Genomic DNA, 23866 nt, shown 5'->3' on the forward strand with positions numbered 1-23866 from the left:
AGTTATCTCCAGGAAGCTGCTGCCCACAGGACACTTGGGGAAAGGGGAAGGCCCTTCCCTGGTTTTTCTTCAGTTCATTAATACTGATGTGCTCATCAGATTAATCATCTTTCACTTTAGCATGACCATTGAATCAGGACAAATGTGGTCCTTGAGAAAGCATGGTCCATAAATCCTAGAATCTGGTCAGAAATGTAGAATACTGGATCCTTTCTAGACCCCAGATTTGGAGTCTGGATTATAAGTAGACCCCCAGGTGAATCATAAGCGTGTTCATGAGTGAGAGGTTAGGGCAGAAGGAACAGGGGCTCTAGAGAAGTGAAGACCAGCGCTGTGGGGAGACTGGGCAAGTGAGGACTTGGAGGAGCCCAAGCTGGTAAGAATTTTTTCTGCTGGGCTCTCAAGGTACTCAGACCATCCAGCAATGGACTCAGGGGAGAAGGCAGCCCTAGGGCTGAGGGAAAAGACAATGGGGCATGGTGGACCCCACAGCATGCTGTTCAGCAAAAATCAGACAAAGGACTGGTGTGAATCTCAACTCTTCATTTTGTTCCTTTCTAGACCTAAAATCCTTGACATGTTAGCCATAAAACAAACTCATAAAGCTGATTTTCCCCCCCTTTTAATCGGAAGCAAATGCTCAGGGAAAAGGCCGTCATGGCAGACAGAGAACAATAGGCACCACCACTGTCTCGGTCTCCTGGCACTCTCTCCCAGACATGCGCAAGCCCCACCCAGCCAACCTCAGACCCCATATACAGAATGCTAGAGGGTCCATGGCAGCGGTAGGTAGAGAGAAGAGGTAGCAGAGACTGGGGAAATTCCGGGAACAGGGAGGAGGAGGAAGAAGAATCGAGGAGAACAAGTCAGGCCCTGGAAATTCCATCAGAAGCTGTGTGTGCGGGAGGGAAGAACGACGGAGGGAGGAGAATGTGACGGTGTGTCTTAAACAAATCTCCCTTTTAAGGAGCATGAGGAAGAAGAGGTGTCTACGTGTGGCCAGAGGGCTGTACAAAATAGCAATGACCCTTATGCAAGCTCATAGTTCCTCCGTCCCATTTTGGCAAAACATGACCAGTTCTTTCGGAGCTCTGAGAGCTGCCCTAGGGGACACAATCCCTCAGAAGAGGCCATGGGATACAGCCAGTAGGTTTCAGTAAGCGATAAGCCTCTTGCAAAACGGAAGATGGACTTAGGCACACAGAACGTGTGTCACAGCCACCCTACCTGCCCCCAGAAGAGTATCAGTTTGAAGTTTCACCAGAGTAAGCCAGAGGTAAGCCAGAGAAGCCACCACAGAGGTATTCCTGTCGAGTAGAGGGTTCTCCCCAGACCCTCACACCAAGCTGCAGGGCTCCTTTGCCAGCAGTTGCTCAATATTTTAAGAAAATCAACAAACTCCAGCTGGACTGGGTGGGGTGTTATATAGTAGGACCAGAACGGGAGAAATGGAGCTGGAATGGCTCTCGGCATCAACTCCAAAAGGTCTTCCACAGAAAGGAAAGGAACAGCCTCATTTGGTATGAGCTCTTCCAAATTCTTCTGACTTTGACACTGATCTTATTTAAAACAAAACAAAACCCAAAAACCAAAACCACCACCATAAAACAAACAAAAAAAAAGCCAACAACAGTAACAAAAAACCCAAGGACCCTCTTGGGTACCCAGAGCCAGCCTCCTGCCACAGGGCATATCTTGTCAAGGTGGAAGTGTGTTTTCAAGCTCAAGGCCCTTCTTTGAGAGCATCTTTTGCTCACAATGGGGGTCTCAGTTAGATTGAGTCTGCTGGGGCAGCCTGACACGCTCATTTTAGACCACTCTGCCCAGAATGCACACAGTCTTTAATTAACTTCTTACTTTGAATGGGGCAGCTAGCCATACTGTAGCCAACTGTGGTGTGAACCTACAACGATGTTCTCTTCTTATTCTAGAAGGGGTAGAGGTTCTTTTTTTTTTTTTTAATTAATTTATTTATTTTCAGCATAACAGTATTCATTAAAAATATGGAACACTTCACGAATTTGCGTGTCATCCTTGCGCAGGGGCCATGCTAATCTTCTCTGTATCGTTCCAATTTTAGTATATGTGCTGCCGAAGCGAGCATGGGGTAGAGGTTCTTTAGCCTGCAGAGAAGTGGCACCAGGTGACCTTGCCTGGGTAGCACAGAGGGTCTTTGATGTCATGAGTAAGTGCATTCTATCTGTCCTCACGCCCAGGATCTGAATCATCTCTCTTCCCATCAGCTGGCATATGACCAGGGGCCCCCCACAGCATCCTCCTCTGCGCAGGACTAGGAAATAAGGGAGGTTTCTCAGGGGACCAACCTGTGTCCCCTGGCTTTTGAAGGACTGCAGACCGAAGATCACTTTCTGCATTCCATACCCACATTTTTCCTAAAGAGGAAAACAACAGGCTTTAGGTTTTCACAAGTAGGAAGGAATAAAATGCATTAAGACCCTGGAAGTGCCTCTAGAGGGCCTGGTAATAGCAACCTCCAACGCATCTCTGCCTTCTCAAAAGGGCAATTTGAACTTCTGCTCGGAGTGTCTCTCGCCTTGTTCTTGAGAAATAAATCAGAATGAGGGTGTTGAGAGTGGTCAAGAAAAAATTCAATGAGAAATCAGAGGCATCTTTTTTTTTTGCTGCATTTTTCCTTGCAAAAAATCAAAATAAAAATTGCCGGTTTTACATTTTTCCCTTTTTGTGTGCCTGATAGTAGACAAAACACCCCACTCCTTTGTTGCCCCATAATGGTTCATATCCCAAATCGACTTGGAAAGAAAAGCAGAGGAAGCATGGGTCTCTACTCAGTACTTTTTTGCCTCGGTTTCCCCAGTTACAGAAAGAGGATAGTCATGGACTCAGCAAGCATTTCTTGCAGACCTATTTTCCAGGAGAGACCAACCAACCCAAGATACTTGCTCCCACAGTGATAAAATGAGTAACTTTAAAACTCCCCAGAAGGCAGACGTGATTCATGTGTTTATGTAACCAGGGCTTTAGATAGGGCTCTGGAAAAGAGCACAGGCCTACAAGGGACTACTGGCATCTTAATGAAGGGTGTGACCTGTGGGCTCTAAACTGCACAGAGATTCATCTGACAGACATGCACTTGAAATCAGCATCGTTCCCAGCTTCTTCTCTTTATACGAAAGCTAAATGACATATGCCAGCATCCCCGGTTAAATTATATACAGGTCTATTCTGCAGGTTCTCATAATCCTTTGAGAATTTGCTCCTCGGTCATCCACTTGCACTCATCTGAACGCTCCCTTTTCCCTGGGAAATGACCACTGAACCCTGCATTCTGCTTTCCTCTCTCCCACTAGCCTCCAGAGAGGACAGCAGCTCAGCGAGACCAAGAAGTGAAAAAGCCACAGACATCTCCAGATACAGGGTCTATGCTCTCTGTAAAAAAACACACACAAGACCCTTTCTCTGGGAGAACTGTTTGCCTTGCTTCATGCCCCAAATGGTGGTGGTGGTGGTGGGCCTCACCCACAGAGCCCGGCGAGCATCACGGCCCAGCAACCAGCCTGGTTTTGATTATTCTGCCTGACGGAGAGGAATCTTCTGGCATGTGCAGTTGCAGACATTTCTGAAGCTCAGGACACAAGGAGACTTTGACGTCAATCCCAGAAAGGGCCGTAGAGTCCCTTCAAACAACTCTCATGTGTGTGGGAAGCCTAAGGGGAGGTTTGGAACAGGGGCTGGTGGTGGAGGGAGGGGGGTTTGGGCTTTCTGCTTATAGTCTTTCTGCTTCAGACTTGGCTCCTCAAGCACACACCATATCCTGGAACTGAATGGGAGGCAAGACCCACGTCTGCACAACACACAGTCACCCCAACTTCCCCTCACGCCTTGGTTTGGTGGGGGAAACGCCATCCACAAATCCTTACTCTGAAGAAAACGCCCATGGAGCCAGCTGCTGCAGGTCCTTTCCCTGCTGGACGCCCCTTTCTGTCTGCAAACCCTCTCTCTTGTTCCAGCCCCAAGTCTGCTTAACTTGACCGGGCCTGAAGCACAGGCGGCTCAGTGTTTTCGGAAACTGTAGAGAGTCCTCTCGCCATAATTCTCTTGTTGTCGTCAAAAGCAATTACATGTTTCAGATGATGAAAAGCACTGTCATGAAAAGCTGGCACAGCCGCCAAGGAGACAGATGTATTAAGCCACACGGCTTCTAAGAACTCCCACTTATGCTGGAGCTCAACACAGAGATGAGCACGGCGACACACCCGTCTCCAACACCCTCCCGTGGGGACTCGGTGCGCACGGCTCCGTTCAGCTGGGGCATTCAGCTCCTTCCGTGGACATGCACTGAACTGCACAAGAATGGGTCAGCATCCAAGTCTGCATCCTCAAACAAAAGTAACGATTTCATAAATGCCAACAGTCTACCATCAAAAAAAAAAAAAAAAGAAAAAAGAAAAGAAAATACAGGTTTGACAGTAGTGAGTGGAAATGTAAAACTCCAGCATTTCTAACCAGTAATGTGAGGAATACTGATCTATAAATGATCACTGATATACTATGAAAAGCACATCCCATACTGCCAGAAGGAGGAAAACCGTAGGTTAAATAATGTAAAAAGTGTTTAGCTGCAGGATGGCTCAGAGCTTTTAATATGGCAATGAACACTGTCAAGTTAAAAGGCTCAAATTATATACATATCTGTGTATTTTTCTCCACAAACCTTCCCGGTTCCTTCAAGGTCAAGGATGTGACACTCTTAACATTTTCTATCTACTCTGAAGGCTGTGCTCCTCCTTCTGTGACCCGTCCAACCCATGGTAACCTCTTCCCCATCTGAGGATCTTGCTGCTCCCTGTGTGGTCACTCCATCAGTGAGCTCAGTGTCAGAGCTTCGAGAACATTACACTCTGCACTGCACCCAGGAGCAGGGTGTGCTGTGACATCCTGCCACCTGTGGGGGAAATCCAGAGGTTACGTGATATCTCCAAGAAGGAGTCCTTACAATGTGGTGGTTACCTGTCATACACACCTGTTTTGGTCCTTCCCACTTCCTAAGTGGGTGCTTTGTTTTGGTAAGTAGTTAACCTGAGACTTCCTTTCCTCCCCCAGTGAATTGGGATAATGATAATAACTACCTCAACATGACTAGAAGAAATTTTTCATGTAAAGCAGTCGGGATGGGGTCTGGTGCATAGTAAGTGCTCAGTAAAAGGTTTTGCTATCCTCACAGAAGACAATGTCACTACCCAGACTAAAACCCTAACTCTGTGGCTCTCAATTTCACGTTTCCCCCTCCCACACTCCTGTGTTCTCTCTACTCCGTGGTGTCTTGTGTGCTCTTTTACACAAACAGACCTTCTACACTAACTCGTGAGCTCCCTGAATACAGACACCATATACAACGGCATAGTACCTACCTGCCTAGGTCATTGCCAAAATGCTTTATGGTCAACAAGAAACGTATTTACTATCATTATTACAGAAATTCTATTATCCATGGGAAGTGTCTCAGTATTGACTTAAGAAATTTGTTAGAAATATCGATGCTAGGAATAAAGGTTCCTCAAACTATATTCTGGAGGGCCGGAGTTGGCAAGTTTTTCCTGTAAAGGGCCAGAGAGTAAGTATTTTAGGCTTTATGAGCCGTGCAGTATCTGTCTCATTACTCAGCTCTGTGGCTGTGTGAAAGTAGCCATTGACAATGAACGAAGAAACAGACAAGGGCTGGCTCTGTTCCAGGGAGACTTAACAGGCAGTGGTCAGCTAGAGAGATGACAAAAAGTGCAGTTCAGGGAAACGAGGTGTCAGCCCAGTCAAGTGGGTTTGTCGTAGTTCTGATTTGAGTCTATCAGTGTTACAGTAGTCACTATCAAATGTATACACACATAGAGATATTTATGTATTCCTTTTTCTCGAAACTTTCCTGATTCCTCCTAAGTTGAGGATGGGTATGGCGTGTGTGTGTGTGTGTGTGTGTGTGTGTGTGTGTGTGTATGTGTGTGTGTGTGTATGGGGGTAGGGGCTGGCAGGGGTGGGACATACTGAATCATGAACTTGAACGCCTGAGCTCCACTCAGCAGCTCTGTCTCAGCCACAGCCTGGGCAAGGTGAACTGCACCGTGCAGGTGTTTGTGGTGACAGACCCTAAGGCATGCCTTCTTTTTCTCCTGGAGTCCATCTAGTGATCTGCTGCTAATGGAATCTTCCACTTGATCAGAATAAATTGTGTCAGTGGGCCTGGATATGAATCCTATCAGGTAGATCATCAAAGCATCCCACAGCAGTTACAAGCTTGGCTCCAGGAGAATAATACACCAAGGCAGCTATGCCACCTAGTGATGCTTGCATGTACTGTTCTCAGCCTGAAGAGAGCAGGAGAGGCTTCGGGGAGGCCTGGCATTTGCTATTCCTGGCCACCACTTCCACATTCGGGGAGAGTCTGAAGTCTCTGTCTTGGCTTCGAAACAGTCCATGTGCCTGCATTAGCCTGTCCCCAAGAGGCGCAGAGGATCTGAGTGACGTCGTGCTTAAAGGGAGCAGCCCAAACCTGCAGCACTAATTACGCAAGAATGTACAGCAGACACCCACTCACCCATCCCACCTTTCAGCAGTGATGGAAGAAACGTCTTTTCCCACATCCGTGTGTGGCTGCAATAACCTGTTTCCTTTACGGTACATCCTGGAAGTCTTAGGCATATGCAGCATCTGCTGCTTTCTCAACTAAACAGAAATGCTATCATCTGCAGTCAGAAACAGAAAAGACACAAGACGGGTGGTGAGGATCTGTTTCTCAGCCCACAGCGGCAAGAGTTAGAGGTGCCAAACATTAGCGCCATGTGGGTGTAGTTTATACACACAGAAACCATCCGTGTTTTCACTAAATGGGACCATTCCTCCACCAAGCACAGTGGTGGAGGGGAGGGTCTTTTAAGCCTCATCAAGCCTATGGACAAACTCTGGGGTCAAATGACACTATTTTTTTTTCCTTTTTCTTTCAGATTCCTTGCAAGAGGACTGCTGAATAGCTAGGATTCTACAAGTCTGGGTGGCAAAGCCTCATGCATAATGCTTTTCATCCTTCAAAATACAGCTAACTTCAGGGCTTTCAAGAAGTGGTTCTAGTATCATACAAGGCTATTATAATAAACTATGGTTGTGTGTTTTCTGTAAGGAAGGAAAACATCAGTCCAGGAGAGAAATGGAGGGTAAGTAACATTTATCAGATTGTAGTTTCTGAAAACGGATTTGCTTCACTAGATCAAAGACAGCACATTTCTACACATCATCGCCAATTCTGTAGGAACCATTCCAGATATCTTGAATGTATGTTTTGAGACTGGGTTGGTTCCCTCACTGATTGTTTCTCTTCTAGGTCACAGTACATTTCCATGCACTCTTGCCTTTATACAGTTCATAATAAGACAAAAGCACAGAAGGTATACAAAAAGCCCACAGAGAAAACAGGGGCTAGGATGAAACTTCAGGCAGCATGCCATGTACAGTTGCTTAAGTTGTGTCCTACACAAGTGCCCAGTCTGCATCCTACTTACCTAGCTGTGTACCTGTTATAGAATTACAAAAGGGACATCTTTTTCTAACTCACTAAATGTGTGTTTTGGGGATAAATGGTAGTATATCATAAATAAAGTGTCCTAAAGAAAAATAAACCGCAAATTGTTGCTCATCACTTTCCATGATTAAGGATTTAACAAACTACATTGCTTCAGCTTTTGTCCCCGTAATGACCAACGCCTGTGTATTAGGAAAGGGAGCGATGTGATCAGACAAACTCAACCATTTGGTCCTATATCACTTGGTTTTCACCCAAAGCCAATAATCTTGACTGTTCATATTTTAAAATGCTCATCGCGATGTACTATTACTGTTTGCATACAGCTGTCAGCTGTGAAAACATTTTTTTTTTTTTTAAACAAAAATCTGGCTTTTGCCCCTCTTCCCCTGAGACTCAATGGTGGTCTACTGACTCACACTGACAGAAAGAACAAAAGGCCCCCTTGGCTCCCTCCCTGTCCAGATGTAAACAGGTGACCCCTCAGCAGTGGAGAAAGCTCACAGACAGCGTTCACTGCTAAGAACACAACTCCACAGCGGCCACTATGCAGGCTCTGGGCAGTTACAGACGACAGCCGCCAGAATGACCCTTATGCCCCTGTCACTTTGGCCCTGAAGCTGGGGTCCAGGGAAGCACTGAGGGGGAAGACAGAACTTCAGTAACAGAGCCAGGGCAGCAGAGTCTTGGAGAATGCCTCTCAAAAACAAAATTCTTGCTTCTCCCTTTTTGAGGGGTTCCAGGGAGACAACACAGCTGATGGTTATTTTTGTAGTCAGAAAACAAGTATGTACGAGTTGGGCGTGTGTGTATTCAGACAAATGCTTCTCCTGGAAGGCACTTCCCGGAATCCACACAATAGCGAAGCACGCTCTGAACTTCATTTGTGCCTTGAACAGCTCCCCAGGTGTAATGTACCTACTGCATCCTTGGGGGAAGGTTTCCTTCAGAAAATGCAACACCTAAGGAAAAGGGGCAGTGGGGGATAGCTGACTTGTATTGCCTTGGTTTCCTGCCGGGCTATTTCTTTAACAGAAACACTTGCAAAGTAAAATGAACCTTATTCCATTTTTATCCCCAAACTGTTGGATGGTAGATGGGACTTGGAAATCTGTATTCTGTTTTAAGCAAACCCATGTGAGTTGAGCGTGAAGTGGGGGAGGGGGGTGAAAGGAATGGTGATGGGCAGATGGAAAGGTTTAGGGATGGACTCAGCAAGCATCATCCCACTTAGCTGTGGCTTTTTCCATGTATGCGGTTTCTCCTGAAGCCAAGAAGACAGGCATTGTCAGAGGAAGGAGTAAGGCAGGAAGCAAAAATAACCATTGGCTGTGGTGTCTCCCCGTGGCTGCTCACAGCACTTGGAAGTGTTCTCCTGTACAACCAGAAGAGTTCCTCGTCGTCTCTTGCCACAGCCATTCCATATTTCTAAACCATCTCCATCGAGATCTGGTGTCTCCCCTTAGAGACAGAAATCCAGGTAATGGAGACAATGAGGTGGGGGTGGGGAGCAGGGCACAACGTCAGACTCCAGCTGTATTTCTTCTCATCCCACCAAAGCACCAGAAATGCTAGGCCTTCTGATTTTGGCTCCAAGCAAGACTCAGTGTCCCAACAAAGTCCCTTCAGTGAGTATCTGTGTATTTCCTGTTACTAACCGTATTATTTTAATACTCTGTTTTTGAGGCATACAAACACAATGGGTAAGTGACACCATCAGACAACACATGGTTTATGGACAAGGCCAAACTTGCCGAGCTGTGCTAATAAAGTTAGTTAGGGCTGGCTCTCCCTTTACCTCTGTCACGTACCAAATCCTTATTGGAGCTCTCGCATACAACATTGACAAATATTGTCCCCCTGCCCATGCCAGGCCTCCTCTTTTCTTTCCTGGTTTCTCTTGTTTGCAGTCTGAATTCATTCTCTCCATCATGGAGTTTAATACTGTAGACTTTAGTAGGTTTTATGGGTTGGATTTGCCTTCAGATGTTTCCTCCCCCTTTATCACAGCTGTTCCTAAAGTAAGCAGGGCTTACGGAGTGACCGGGGCCACCGTGAGGATTCATATTTGTTTTGTGGCTAATGTTTACACAGTACCTGAAGCTGTCAGCAGAAAATCACTTCACTTCCCAAAGAAAGCACCTGTGCCGCCCGTGCAGGCATTCTGCTCGTTCCAGTCATCTGCTGGGCCATTCTTAGGTTTACCGGGCAGAGTAACTTTAGAGAGAAGAAGGTTGCTTCAAGTGAATATTCCAGCTGGAGCTTCAAAGCAATACTGAACAAAACTACACAGGCAGAGAAGGGTGATCAACCTGAACTTTTATCACAGATCAAAATTTCCTTTCTATATTTTTAGAACCATCTCAAGGAAAGTATACAACAGCATTGGTAATGTTTATGGGCAACAAGCAGAATCACGAGGGTCTGAGAGATGTTTACAGATAAAGGAGCTTAAATAATTAACATCGTGGTACTCTCCTCCCTTCTTCATCCAGGAGAGTGAATATCTCTTGACAGGTCATACTCCTTTATGTGAGGCCATAACTCCAGATTACTCCAGATAACTGTATTGTTATTGAAAAGCCCATTCTAATTAAATGCTTGTCTTAGAAACCCATGCCATTTACATGTAACAACTCCTAAATATTCAATTTTCAGATATCCACTCAAATGCATAAGAAGATCCATATACTTCTTCTGTTATTTTTTAAAGCAAGGAATAATAGTGAGGGAAAACAAACACCAAAAAACAAAGAAAATAAAAAACAACAGTATCGATGGTAGACACCAGTTTGGGGCCGTGTGCTATGAATTCGCTGGCTCTCACATGGGTTTGCCGAGTTAGCCCTCCCCTAAATCCTAGGGTAGGTATTAACGTCCCTACATCAAATGAAGAAACTGGGGGGGGGGGGGGTCATAGAGATTGAGTATCGTCCCCAAGGGCAAACGCTCTAAAGTGGAAAACCTGGAATTTGTCTCTGGGTCTCTCTTAATCCCAGATTCCTTCTACTCTTCATGAGGCTTCTCAAATCAAAGAAAGGAAAAAGGGGATAAACTGGAAATTAAAGCCTGAAGTGTCCAAGGCGACAAAATCCAGGATTCTTGAGAGACATCACATTAACCATATTTTGAGTAAATATGTGTTTTCCTGCCATTGGATCAACTATGATGTGATTCAAACTGGCTTTTATGAAAGCCAAAGATACCAGATGGACTGTCTTTCAATCTGGTGTTTTTGTCATCTAAACATGGTCCTAGAAATCAAAACAAATAGAAACATAAAAACCACTTTTTTAAAATATGGGCCATCTCTGCTCTAGAATAAAGGCAAAGAACAAAAAGCACCAACCAAAGTCAGTCCTAGAGGAGACTGGGCCTATTTTACCAGTAGAAAGGCAGACACCCATCCAGTTTCCTTCTGCAAAAAGTCACCAATCGCTGCTTCTGCCGAGTAGAGATAAAAATACCCTGATGTGATTGTCCAAAGGGCTTGTGACAGTATCCCGCTTGTTCAACCTTTCTATCTGCCTTCCTTCATGCCCCCTGACTTTTTTTTTTCTCTTGTGCCATGAAAATGTGAGGCCTTTAATGATCTACATTTGACAAGACTTGAAATTAACCTTTTAGTGAATAATTCACATTCAGTGTGAAACAACAGAAGCAGTGTGATGTGACATTTTTGGTAGGTGAGCACATCAAAGGTGTCTGCCTCCACCGATCTCCCCGAGCACCCAAGGGGATCTCAGGCTGCCAGGTCTCCTTAGACTCGACAGCTAGAGGAAGACAGAGGAAGGAAGCACTGGTGAGGTCCTCTACACTGGATACTCTCTGTAAAATGAAGGCATTTTAACCCACTTCTAGTTCAGCCTTATGCACTTCATTATACCTGGCTTTCTAATATTCAAGCATAAAAGAGAAACCTGAGAATATTATTTCTGACTGTAAGCCCCCAAAAGCAGAAATTCATGAGCATGGGACTTCTAACCCCTCCACACTCAATCTTGATCTTTCCACCAGCATTTCTCAGAATGATCACATTTAGTATTTTCTGCCAGGAGGGCAACTGTCTTCAGCACTTCTTTAGATGACATGAGCATTTGTAAATGGTAAGCACATAAAATTTGGAGTCCGCTCACAACACTGTTGTATACTAATACAAGTAACAACAATTATGCTCATCTCTAAGGCACCCACCTTCTCGTGCCTCCTACTGTGTACAATGGCCACCTTGGAGGCACAGACATCTATAGAAACCTCTAGTTTCTTTGCCACTCCTACTTTTATTAAAACAGGGAGCTCAGGGGATAAAAAACCACTCAAAAGAACATTTGTGTTTGTACAAGGCCACCTTTGCAACCCATCACTAACTCTTTTGAGTCACCCAAATTTACTGAAGAATCACTGTTCTAATAGGTAACTTGGAACTCCAGTGTCCCCCAAATTTCTCTCTTTATTCAGTGATCCACGCTTCGGGAAAAACACTGGTTGAAACACCCCACTATGAATATGAAAGCTCCAACAATGGGCAGTTAGTTCTAAACAAAGTTTAAGAAGAGATTCATTAACAGACTGAGTGGGACTAGGGATCCTATGGGGATCCTTGCAGGAGTATGGCTTGCGACTAACTGGATAGGGGATTTTCTGTCCTTTTTTTTTTTTTAAAGATTTATTTACTTACTTATTTGACAGAGAGAGTGAGCACAGGCAGACAGAGTGGCAGGCAGAGGCAGAGGGAGAAGCAGGCTCCCCGCTGAGCAAGGAGCCCAATGTGGGACTTGATCCCAGGACGCTGGGATCATGACCTGAGCCGAAGGCAGCTGCTTAACCAACTGAGCCACCCAGGCGTCCCGGTTTTCTGTCCTTTTAAGGCTAGAGGAGTCAGGGAGGCCTCAAGGAAGATGATGGATTTCACTTAGACCTTGATGGGGCACCTGGATGGCCTGAAAGGGAGCGGAACAAGAGCAAAGTATGGGACGGAGCATATAAGGCATGGCATGAGGCAGTGGGCAAAGAGCCAGATGGAAGGTCCTGCTTCCAGAAAGGGGAAGTCAGAAAGGAAGAGTGTAGCTGGACTGGAGGTGAGGCTGAGGTTCAGAGTTCATCCTCAAAGCCATGGGGAGCATCTAGTGATTGTAAGCACCCCTTCCCCATTTGCTGAGTGAGTGACTGTACATGAGATACTAGCTGGGAAGGAAGGAAATTTTCTAAGAAACACTAACCTTGCTTCAGGGGTTCAGGATGGACTGGAAGGAGTTGGTTCGAGGGCAAAGAAATCAGCTTAAGAAGGAAGAAAGGCAATATACAGGGAGAAAGTAGGAAAGCCCTGGGTTCAGAAAGTAGCAGAAGAAAGCGAGGGAATAACGTGAGGAACATCAGGATGTTTCCAGACTCACCGAACAGCATGGGGTGAGCTGGGGGACAGAAGACAAAAATTACCAAGAAACCAGGTTTTACACTGGGGCAACCAGCAGAATGTTTGGTGTGTACCTCACCTTGATGTTTACTCACCAGTAATTCATGATATTTAATTGTCATGGTGAAGGATAGTTCATTTTATGTTCCCTGCCTACCAAAAAATTATCACAATGCACCTATTTATTCCAATACCATTGTATGAGCAATTACTCTCACTTCTGGAAGAACAGAGGTTTGTAGAAATCTTCCTTACTCCTTTGGAAGTCTGTTTTGAGATACGTTACTGTATTTTACCTCAGTAGGATCTTTCCTCCCATAGGGAAATTAGAGTCCAGAATTTCCTGCTATTTATGGGCTGTAATAAAAGACCCTTCTCAATTTTCTTTACCGATCCTGTCCCAAAGTGGAATTATGCTAAAAGCTGGGACAAGCCCAATGGTATCAAGGAGAAAAAGCAAAGTAGATTCAAAGATCCAGTTTTGGCAGCCAACAGGTCTAATCGCGAGAAAAGGGATTCATTTACTTTCAATAATGATGTAATTCATAAACTATGATGGAGTCAAAACACCACAGTTCTGTATTTGAAAAACACAATCTATGTCTTCTAGTAAGTGCCACCTGACTTTAGATGGAGGCAGAGGTGTCCCTATGATCTGACTAATCCTCACCTCCTAGTGCAGGATGTGGTTCCAGAGAGAAACCCAGTACATGCTTGTTAAGTGAATAGATTGTAAGCTAACTTCATGCAGTTTTCACACTTTTTAGGCTCCCCCCACCAACATCTGGCATCCCATGAAGCAAAAGTGAGCACCTGATAATCATGTCCCCTGGTCCTCTGGCATCCAGACTCCCACTTCACATATCCTCTTGGCTCACCTTCCCTTTCTCATTCTGTTCACTGTAGGAGCCCGCTTCTCCCTGGCCTGGTCCCAGTGGTTGCCATGACAACACACCCTAAGAGCATGCACTTGACAGGGGCCTTCCCCGGACATGCCAGGGCAGGAGGGAGTGTGGCAGACCCCATGGCCCATAGCAGGGAATGAAAGGATGAGATTCCAACCAGAGTTGACAACCCCTTTCTTGGCCATAGATCACTACTGGCTGCGCAAACAGGGGGCTCCATCACTAGAATTTTTGGCTTTCTCGTCCAGAGTACACGTGACAAATGTAGCTTGGGAGAGGTCAGTGGTTACATCACCTAGCACTTTTTTTAAAAAACTATTTTATTTTACTTATTTATTTAAGATTTTTATTTCTTCATTTAAGAGACAGAGAGAAACAGAGACAGAGTGTGTGTACCCAAACTGGGAGAGGAGTAGAGGGAGAGAGAGAATCTGAAGCAGACTCCCTGCTGAGTGTGGAGCCCGACCCCGGACTCTGGGTTTGATCCCATGACCCTGAGACCACAATGACCTGAGCAGAAACCAAGAGTCGGCTGCCCAACCAACTGAGCTACCCAGGTGCTCCTCTAACTCTTTTTATTAAAACAAGGGAAAGGTTAGAATACAACATCAAAGACCATTTAAAATATCCAGACTGGATCTAAAAGCAGACATGTCCCAAGTCCTTAAGGGGGAGGAGCTATCTTTCTTCTCCCTGGAGTTTGGCCTTAGACAACAGGGTAGGCAATGCTATTGGGGTGATGCGGGTATAGCAGGCAGGCTGATGTGGGGGCGGGGATGGTATTGGGAGGGTGCTGCTGGCACAGGGCAGACAAGCTTCTGGCCTCATCCCTCATTTTACGGTATAATATCCCGATTTTAAGTTTTCTTATGCACCAGCCCCAAAGCCCTTTGTGATTTATTTATTCATCCCTAGGTAAAGTGAAAATAATCACAGTTTACACAGCCTTTCTCTAATTACAAGAATTAAAAGGAAATTTTAGTCCATGCTTTAGTTGCTGGGCAGAGGAGGCCTGCAAATAGATAGGTTCTTATTAACTACTATATCAGCTCATACAGTATGGTGCATACAGTAAGTGCTCAACAAATGTTGATGAGCTGAAGATAAAGGCCAGAGGGGACACTGCCACCTCTTTACTGGGTCTTCCCTGCTTGGAACACCTGACCATGCACAAGGCCAATGGCACATCTTCAACAGGAACAAAGGCTTGTGCCCATACTCAGGGCTTTTACTGTTGGGTTTGGCTAAACTGGGCTATACTTCCTACTCCTTGTTTCTTTCTTAGACTGGTCCTTAAGATCCAGCTCGAGGTTCTTCTCGGGGCCCCTCTACTCTCCGCTATCTTCCCCTCCTCTGCAATGCTATACTGCTTACTGATTCACATTTCATTTGGAACTTCCCAGGCAGAGGAAGCGAGCAGCCCCTTTTGCTCCACTTACAGGCTCCCCCTTACTTAGGTGATAAACCCCTCACTTAGGTGATAAACTCCAAGAGTGCCACAGGGTGGCTCCAGGCCAGCCACACAGATGATCCCAGTCCCCCCACCCCAAACAAGTAACCCAGATGCTGATGAAAGGAAGTCATGTATTTACCTCTGCTCCCTTGGCCGGAAGGGGGGATTCCTCTGGATCAGTGTTTCCCTGCAGAGGCCTCTGGGAGCCCTGAAAACCAAGTCTGTCCCAATAAAAAATTATAACCAAGCCTAGTGTGGGAGCTGCCTGAGGTCAGCAGAGCACTGTGTGGGGGGGGACCCCAGTCTGGAAGGAATCAGGGGAGACATCTCAGAGGAGGGAGCTTGAGTGGAGCATTGAAAACCAGGAGCAATGGCCCAGCAGAGCAGAGCTGGGAGGGTGTTTTGGGCAGAGTGAACAGCTTGGATAAAGGCTCCACATGTTTATAACTACTGCTTCTCAGATGATCAGCCTCAAGGAGTCCCTGGGCAGGATTTGCATTTCCTGGGTATGATAATTTATGCATTCAGTGTCCACATGGCATTCCTATCTGGAGTGAGGACAGTGATTATACTCTCTCCTCTCCCAAATGCATGGGACAGACAGAAGCTTGTGTCCTCAGGGAAATGTGGTCTCCATTTCCATGAGGTATTTAGAGGTATTTACATGCTCGCTATCAAGGTTTAGGGAGTGCTGCTCACAAAAACCGGGGAGTAAGACATCCCACTTCAGGTGAGCGCTTTCTCCATACTTAATTTTTCTAACTTATTACCATGATCTGAAAAGGACAGAATTTCCACAGCTCCAGTAAATTACCCAAGCCTGAGACCCAGAGCACAAGAGGACAGTTGTGTCAGGTGTGAAGAGTGAGCATTCTAATCATGTGTGCTGATTGGTGTGCTTGCTGACCTGCAGGACACACCAGCTGGCCTCGAGAAGCCTATAAATCAAGACACACCATGCAACGGCCCCTACCACCAACACAGCTTCTCCTTAGAGACTAAATAATATTCAGTGTCTTCACTTTGTGGAGCTGCTGCTGTTCTAACTGAAAACTCAGGTTCCACAGAAAATACATATTCTCATCATTTTTGGATATGTTACCAGGAACAAGATTATGAAAAACATGGCGGCAGTGAGGGGGAAGGGGCACTACTGCCCAGGGAGAACACCCTAGAATAGCTATACTCTATGCATTTAACTAAAGTAAAAAGTAAAAAGTTACTTAATCTAGAACCCAGTGTTCAGTGAACGTTTAACACACTTTATCTTTTGTCATCTAAAGTAAAGTGTAATTCAGATAAGGTGACCTGAACTGTATCTGTACAAAAGGAATTTTTGTGGTTTCTCAACATGATCAATAGTCTAATAAGTTATAAAATAATATCCTGGAATCAGACTGGCCTGCTTGAAATCTTCGGTCTTCTATCTGCCAGTTGAATCTCCTAGGAAAGGTTCTTAAAAGTTTCTCAAGCCTGAGCCTCCTCATCTTTAAAATATGGACAGTTACTTGCGCAGGTCAGCCAAGAGGATCAGATGGCTAATGTATACACAGTGTTTAATGCACTGCCTGGCTCCTGGTATGTGCTCAGTAAACACTAACTACTGTGGTTCTAAAATAATAAGAAGACTAATGGGCGGCTTTTCACCTTAAAAATCCCAGCCCATTTCAAATCAGGTTTTCCAGTGAAAAGAGTGAAAAATGAACCAGCATTACAAAATAAATTAAAAGCACATTTGGCCTAGCTCTTGAAAATGCAGAAACAGGGCCCAATTCTGGTCCTGGACCTTAAGTACATTTTGGTGACGCCTTCGGCACATCACCTCACCTTGCTGTGCCTCCCCTGGGCTTCCATAAAAAATGTTTGTAGATGTAGCTGGTGCTGGTGATATCACCAGTCCCTTTGAGCCATAACATCCTGGAGTTAACCTCTAGAGTAGCTGTGATGGCAAAGGTCAACACAGCACATTTTATGAGCTTTAATCAGAGAACAGAGTGATGGGGCCCACTGGCCACATTGTGTCATTAGACACCACCACCCCCATCTGCAGGGAGGGAGCATCTGGGTATGGTTACGCAATCGCATTCTGAAGGGACAGGCCCCGATGCACGTCACATGCTTGAGACCAACTTTGATTCCCGTGAGCCACTACTTCCACCTAAGAAAACTGTCTAGGTAATTTTAGTCTGTACTTTCTCAGCACCATCTATGCAAACAGCTTTTTATTTTTGCAATACAAAGGGCACGTCTGCATGGCCCATTCTTGTGGGCTATATATATCAATTACTGAGCTATACTCTATCCTACTTAGGCCATAATCCAGTCCTCACACACAGCCTAAATTCCTAGTGTAAATTTTAGGGTTCACAAACTTAAGACTGTTTGAGAGCATGCATAGGGAGCTTTTTGAAAATGCGGACCCTCCCCCCTTCATACTAATTCTGTAAATCTATGGTGGTTCCCAGGCCTGTGCTGCTTTAATGTCAAATTCCTCTGACGTCAGTGGTGCACAGTGTAAATAACATTTTTCAGGATTCATCATGGATAGTTTTGGAGAGCCCATGCAGACGGCTGAGAAAGTACCATTATCTGAACTAAGGCTTCCCCCTAGTCTTCAGGCAGCAAGAAAAAACTATTACACAATCTGCTCATCTTCTTTCTGGCACAGAAGTAAAATTCTAGTATTTATGATGCAATCTGACCAATCTGACTTGGGAGCAATTAGCACTCCTCAAGTTCCTCACCTCACCCTGTGTCCCCTCATACTTAAGCTGCTTCATTGCTTGCCCTGGGCTAGTTACTGACTCTTCTCTATCTGCCCCCATAGAGTCTAAAAAAAGAATCTCAGTGTTCGGAATACATCAAGCTTGGAGAATCAGAGTCCAAAGAAATTTTGTAAAGGATGTATTTACGTCTCCAGGAGTTTTCACAAACTATCAGTAGTGTTATCATCCAAAGCTCCTTTCAAAAGTCCCTTCTTCCAGGAAGCTATCCTTGAAGAGAACCCCTCCCCCATAGTGTTTTCCATTGCCCTTTAAGGGCTAACAAACTATCCCTAGGAAAACCTGAAACACAGGTAGCAGGTATCCTCATGCACCGTTACTGCTTAAGACTGTGAGCTCCTTGCCAGTAGGCACCACATTAACTTTACATCTTCAGCTCCCCCCTGCCTAGCCAGGGTCATTTTTAATGATCTGGGTTCAACTGCCCTTTCTCCAAGACACCCTGCTCTGACTCAAGTCAACACTCCTTACTATAGCTCATGGCACCATCCCCCTCTCCTTTGCAACACTTAATGTAGCTGCCATATCCCAGCATTTTAGTGACTGGATGATCAATGTCTCTCTCGGTCCTCTACTAGTTCCATGAGGACAACAAAGGAGACTGACATAAAGCACTCAAAAACCAACTCCTGAATCAATGAAAGGACTAAGAGGTCAATGATGTTGCCCTTGCAGAGGCTGGTAAGAGCGGTACCTGGACAGTTCCACCTCGGACAAGCTGTTGGATCTTAGGTGCTTTCTGCTCTTACGTTCAAGGAATCTAGCATAAACCTCATGCTGGTACAAGTTTGACTGCAAAACTGGGGGACAAAAGGTCTCTCAGAGCCCAAGAATGGTATGCCAAGATCTTGTTTTCATTGCATAATCCATTTCTTTCATGTAAGACTCTGGTCTGAGTTTAGTCTGACTATATTTCATATTCTCCAATGACTTCTCTGTTCTACCCAAAAAGCAGAGGACTTTTCTACCATAGCTGGTGTTCCTTCAAGATTGGTTGCAGTTTGGTTGAACTATCCTAGCAGAAAGCTGATGACTGAATCAAAGCCCCTCTTCTGGAGTAGGATTTTGGTCATTCTCTTGTGCTTACTTGTCTGAGAAATTTACTAAGTCTAGTATTTTTTGTTGTTGTTGTAAGCACTTCTTTTGCAGGAGTTTACTGGCTCTCATCTACATTCCAAGCTATCTATCAGCTTTTAAAAGAGGTTAGTGATTCCAAAATTGGTAGACAGGTACTATGGAAACAGACGGAGATAGCAGTTATTAGCCCTAACAACATCAGGACAAAAACTTGAGAATATTAAGTATTTACTACAAAATTAGGGCTTCACCAGAAGAAACTGGTTGTTCGGGTTTTTGTTTTGGAGCAAATGATAAAGATCTAGGGAGCCTAGGGCCTATACAATAGTGAGAAATGGTGGCATATTCCTCAAAATATAGAACATCCTTTCAAGAGGTTCAGGTTTTTGGTTGGTGTTGTTTTGTGTTACACCCAAGTAGTTAAAAGTATGGTTTCTCAAGGCCAGAGGTCCAAACCTTCCTTCTTCTAGATCCACATGCCCTGAAAGAAAAGGGTTAGTAAGATCAGAAAAAAAATGGGAGATAGGATGGACCTTACTGCACTGAGGCACTGAGGCATTTCTGGAAGTCACATTAAGGTACAATTAAGGGAGGGAATCAGTTCACACTTCATTTTAATATCAAGAGGCCCAAGATCTAGCCAACATACTTCCAGTTCTCCCAGTTAACCATGTATACGTCAATCTAAACTTGTAAACTTTAATTTTTAACCTGTACTTCTTTCAGATTTTGTAAAAAAATAAAATATCAATGATGTGGTTGATGACAATGAATGTGATGGTAGTCATCTGTTAAATATTTGACTAAGTTTTGAATTACAGCAAACGTTCCACATATATATCTCATTTAATAATTGTAAAACTCTTTTAAGATTGTGATTTCCTCCTTTTTCAGTAAGAAAATCAGGAATCAGAATGATTACAAATGACTATGGTCAGGTAAATAAACGGTAAAACAAGGATTTGAACACTGATGTTCTTATCTAATATACTTCTACCCTCAAAGTATGTCCTGCCACCATGTTTAGTGAATAAGTCTAGGTTCACACTCTTCTACCTACTATGATCACAGAGGTCTCCTTCCCATTTATTCTTTACTTCCTAAATAAAGTATATTTATTTGCCTCCAGTGGTATACCTCGAATCCCTTAGTTACTTCAATTATCCCTCTCAGAGATTTCCTTTGTTTGGTCAGAGTGTTCTTAAGGCACACTGGTCCGGCTATAAATTACACCACCTATGGCCACAGACACACTTTTGATTCTGATTCTAGTGCCTCCATAATTACATCCAGTACTTGTTCTGTCTTTTTGGCCATAACCAACTTCTGGTCAGTCTTCTGAGATTTGTCTGCAATGATTTAAAGCCCATTTACTGGGTTAGCACCTAGAATTCTGGCTGCTCATCTCCAAGTGCAATTTGTCTTTTTTTTTTTTTTTTTTCATATGCTTTGTTGATACAGATGCTTTTCTGCCTCTTTCCAGCACACCTGGCCCATGATAGTTTAGCATTTTGCTGCTACAAAGATCCAGAAGTTTCACTACACATACAATTAGGTAAGAGTTAAACTGGATCATCCCTCACCAATGCCTAAGTGTTTGTACTGTTTATTGCTCTCCATTCAGAGAAAGGACATCGTATATCTACCCATTGTTTCCTGGCTGCAGGATTCTCTCCACCCCTGAGAATGTTTCTTCTGATACCATGATCATTAACAACTGTAGTGGGAGGAAACATCTGACTGAAAAAATTCACTATGTCAATTGCTTTCATTTGCCAAATTCTCATGCTAATTGCTCAATTGTTCCACATTCTTTGACATCTCAGGCGTGCCTCTGACTTCAGAATCTATCATTGTGCTAGGCATCTGAATCCACAAGCAAGCCAGAGCAGGTGGCTGCCTAACTGTTCTGTAAGTCTGACCCCATTATTTAGTCAATGCAGACCATTCTGGGCACAAGGGGATTACTTTTCTTACATCAAGAGTCTCGGCTAGTGGGAATGATCACATTCACCCATGCATCTACTTGGGCATCCTATTCTTTAGCTTTACCTCATTTAGCTCTAGCTCTGCAACCCATCCCCCAATTAAAGAGCAAAATATTTTACTGGGCACAGAAGCAGTTAAAGCCATTCCTTCACAGCGTAAGACATAGAAACAAGTAATCTTGAAAAAACAAAGAGAAATTAGCCTGATAATGAAAAACCACCAAAAGCAATTTACAAACTATTCCCCTGACAGTATATAAACTCAATATACTGTACATAACTCACGGTTGTTTTTCTTTTTCTTTATTCTTCCCTTCTAATCATATGTCTTTCTAGCTGCAATACTGACACCTGAATCTCTTTTTCACTGTTTCAGAAGGATATACAGTAGCAAACCCCGCTATGCACTGAATGAAGTTAATGACTTGTATTATTTATTCAATGGACTGCCTCTGGTAATTAAAAAAATAAAAAGGTCAATCAAACAGTTGTGAAACCAAATATTCAGGGAATCCAAGCACTTGTGTAAAAGCTAAATTTGTTGCTGTGTGCCCTTTAATAAACGGCTTTGATGATCACCACATTAAAAAAAGGGAAATTACATGGTAAAACTATTATTTCCTTAAGAACTATGCAAGCCAAGAAAAAACTTTTCCAAAATCAAATTGGGTGAAGAATACAATAAACGGGGAGCCATGATATCCCGAAGGAGAGAAAATCAAGAAGAAATTTTAGAAAGGATAACAAATGAGTTTAGCGAAGTCACAATAAGAGAGGGCAGACAAAATAAAGGCAGAGGATGTAGTGTCCAGGGAAAGAGGAAGGGGCGAGTGGAAACAGCTGGAATTGTTCAGCTGTGTCAACATTCGGCTGTTTCACAGATTGACTAGCAAAGTGTCATCTGAAACCAATTACATTCCCAAAACCCCACGGACTCAGTTCATAACATTGATTAATCCACATTGTGAAAAAGTCCCCAAGCAAAACTAGAACAGCTGTCAGCCCTTGGAGCTCAAAATACAACAAATGCTTAAGAAAAAAAAATAATAATAAAAATAAATAAATAAATAAAGATAATGGAGGAAAAAAAGTTCCTCTTGAAATTTTAAGGTTTTCTTTTTTTTTTTTTCCCAGAAAGTGTGCCCACTGAAACAGAAGATAAATTCACAATTGCTCTTACCTGTCTGAGGACTGATTGTAATTAGAAAAGGAGGGGTCACATTAAAATAAACCCGAAGTCCATTCCCCAAATCAGGTATGACTGCCTCTAAGTCTGTAATACCCTGGGTCTTTCTGCTCCCTTCTGGGAATAACATTATGCATTTCAATTTTTTTATGTTTATTTTTTTCCCCTTCTCATTATTTTAAATGTATTCACCTACCTCCTTTGGGCCAATCAAAATAAAGTTAATATATTTTCTAATAAAGAAATCTTTTTTATGCCCTTTATTACATTTCACAGAGGTAGAGGCATGCACAAAGTTCTTTATTTGCTAACATCTAACTTGAGTGAGAGTCAAACATACAAATGGCCAGCACACCCCTTTGACGTGCCTGTTAGCTGCACAGGGCCTGAGAAGGTGTTGGTGAAGCCTTGGCCTCGTGACTGAAACTCCTGCAGCCCCACATCGAGCCACCAGGTGCTTCAGAGAAAACCCCCATATCGTATAAATGGTCATGAAAGGCTCCTTGAGGAGTCTTCATTTCTGTCGATCTTGGCCTGCAATCTCCACCTTGAGGCAGCAGAAATTGTGCAAGCCTCTCATCCTTTGTATGGACTTTTCCCACAGAAATAAAATATGTGCTTATTCCTTTGTTCACTCAGTCAGCAAACATCCACTGAACATCTACTCTAGATCAAACACTGGGTCTCAGCATGTGAATTCTATGTATGAATAAACCGAACCACTGAAAGCTTTAGTGACCTGCCTAGGGCCAAACAACTAGAAGTGCTACAGTTTTGGGACTCAAACCCAGGGCCATACGATATCTAATTCTCTGCTCTTTCCAAAAAACCACATTACTACATTATGCTCAACAAGGATTTTCATAAGCTAGTCGGGGAGCCCAAAAGCATGCAAAATATAGATCCTACAGGGAAATACATTCTGAGTTAGAAAAAAAAAAACCTGGGTACAAATTGGACTTTAAGAACATAAGCGGTTTATATATTCAGATTACACTCTACTTTTGCTCCTTCGTCTCTAAATACCCCATTAGTAATCTAATGGTCTCCTCTGCTGAAATGCCACTCTGCAAGTGTTATGAAACTGGAGAATGTCTTTGATACATGGATCCTTTCCCTCTGAATACTTCATGTTTGGGTATTCTACTCATTATTATCACTAAGACCAGGTATTTCTCTCTACTTCAAACCATTCAGAGAAATACAAACTTTGATTCCATTGGTGTATCCTTGGACTTGGTGGGGGAGATGAGATAAAAGCCCACAATCCACAATTCACGGTATAAGGCAAAGGAATCCAAGCTTACTCTTTGGATTTCAGAACTGGGGATCAAGGTTAATAGCAACAAGCTATTTTCGATGTCAAGATATACTGTTACTAAATACTGTTCTCGAAACAGTAACATTTTCAGAGATTTGTGGTAGGCAATATCTACAGTGAGTTTTGAAAAATCTGGAGGTGTCTCAACTCACCGAGATGAGGGTGGGGGCAGGACATACAGAGACAAATTCTTACTG

General features: G+C 43.9%; 1 protein-coding gene and 1 non-coding gene across 2 annotated transcripts in view; both read right to left on the reverse strand.

Annotated features, from left to right (window-relative positions):
- The window catches only part of RORA (RAR related orphan receptor A), a 706076-nt gene that overhangs the window by 523271 nt on the left and 158939 nt on the right, over nt 1-23866 (reverse strand). The window lies entirely within an intron of this gene.
- LOC116592110 lies at nt 1998-2104 on the reverse strand. Its single transcript, XR_004286303.1, has one exon. It is a non-coding gene; the product is annotated as a U6 spliceosomal RNA (small nuclear RNA).

This window comes from Mustela erminea, chromosome 5 (genome assembly GCF_009829155.1).
Source record: "Mustela erminea isolate mMusErm1 chromosome 5, mMusErm1.Pri, whole genome shotgun sequence".
In the NCBI taxonomy this organism is placed as follows: domain Eukaryota; kingdom Metazoa; phylum Chordata; class Mammalia; order Carnivora; family Mustelidae; genus Mustela; species Mustela erminea.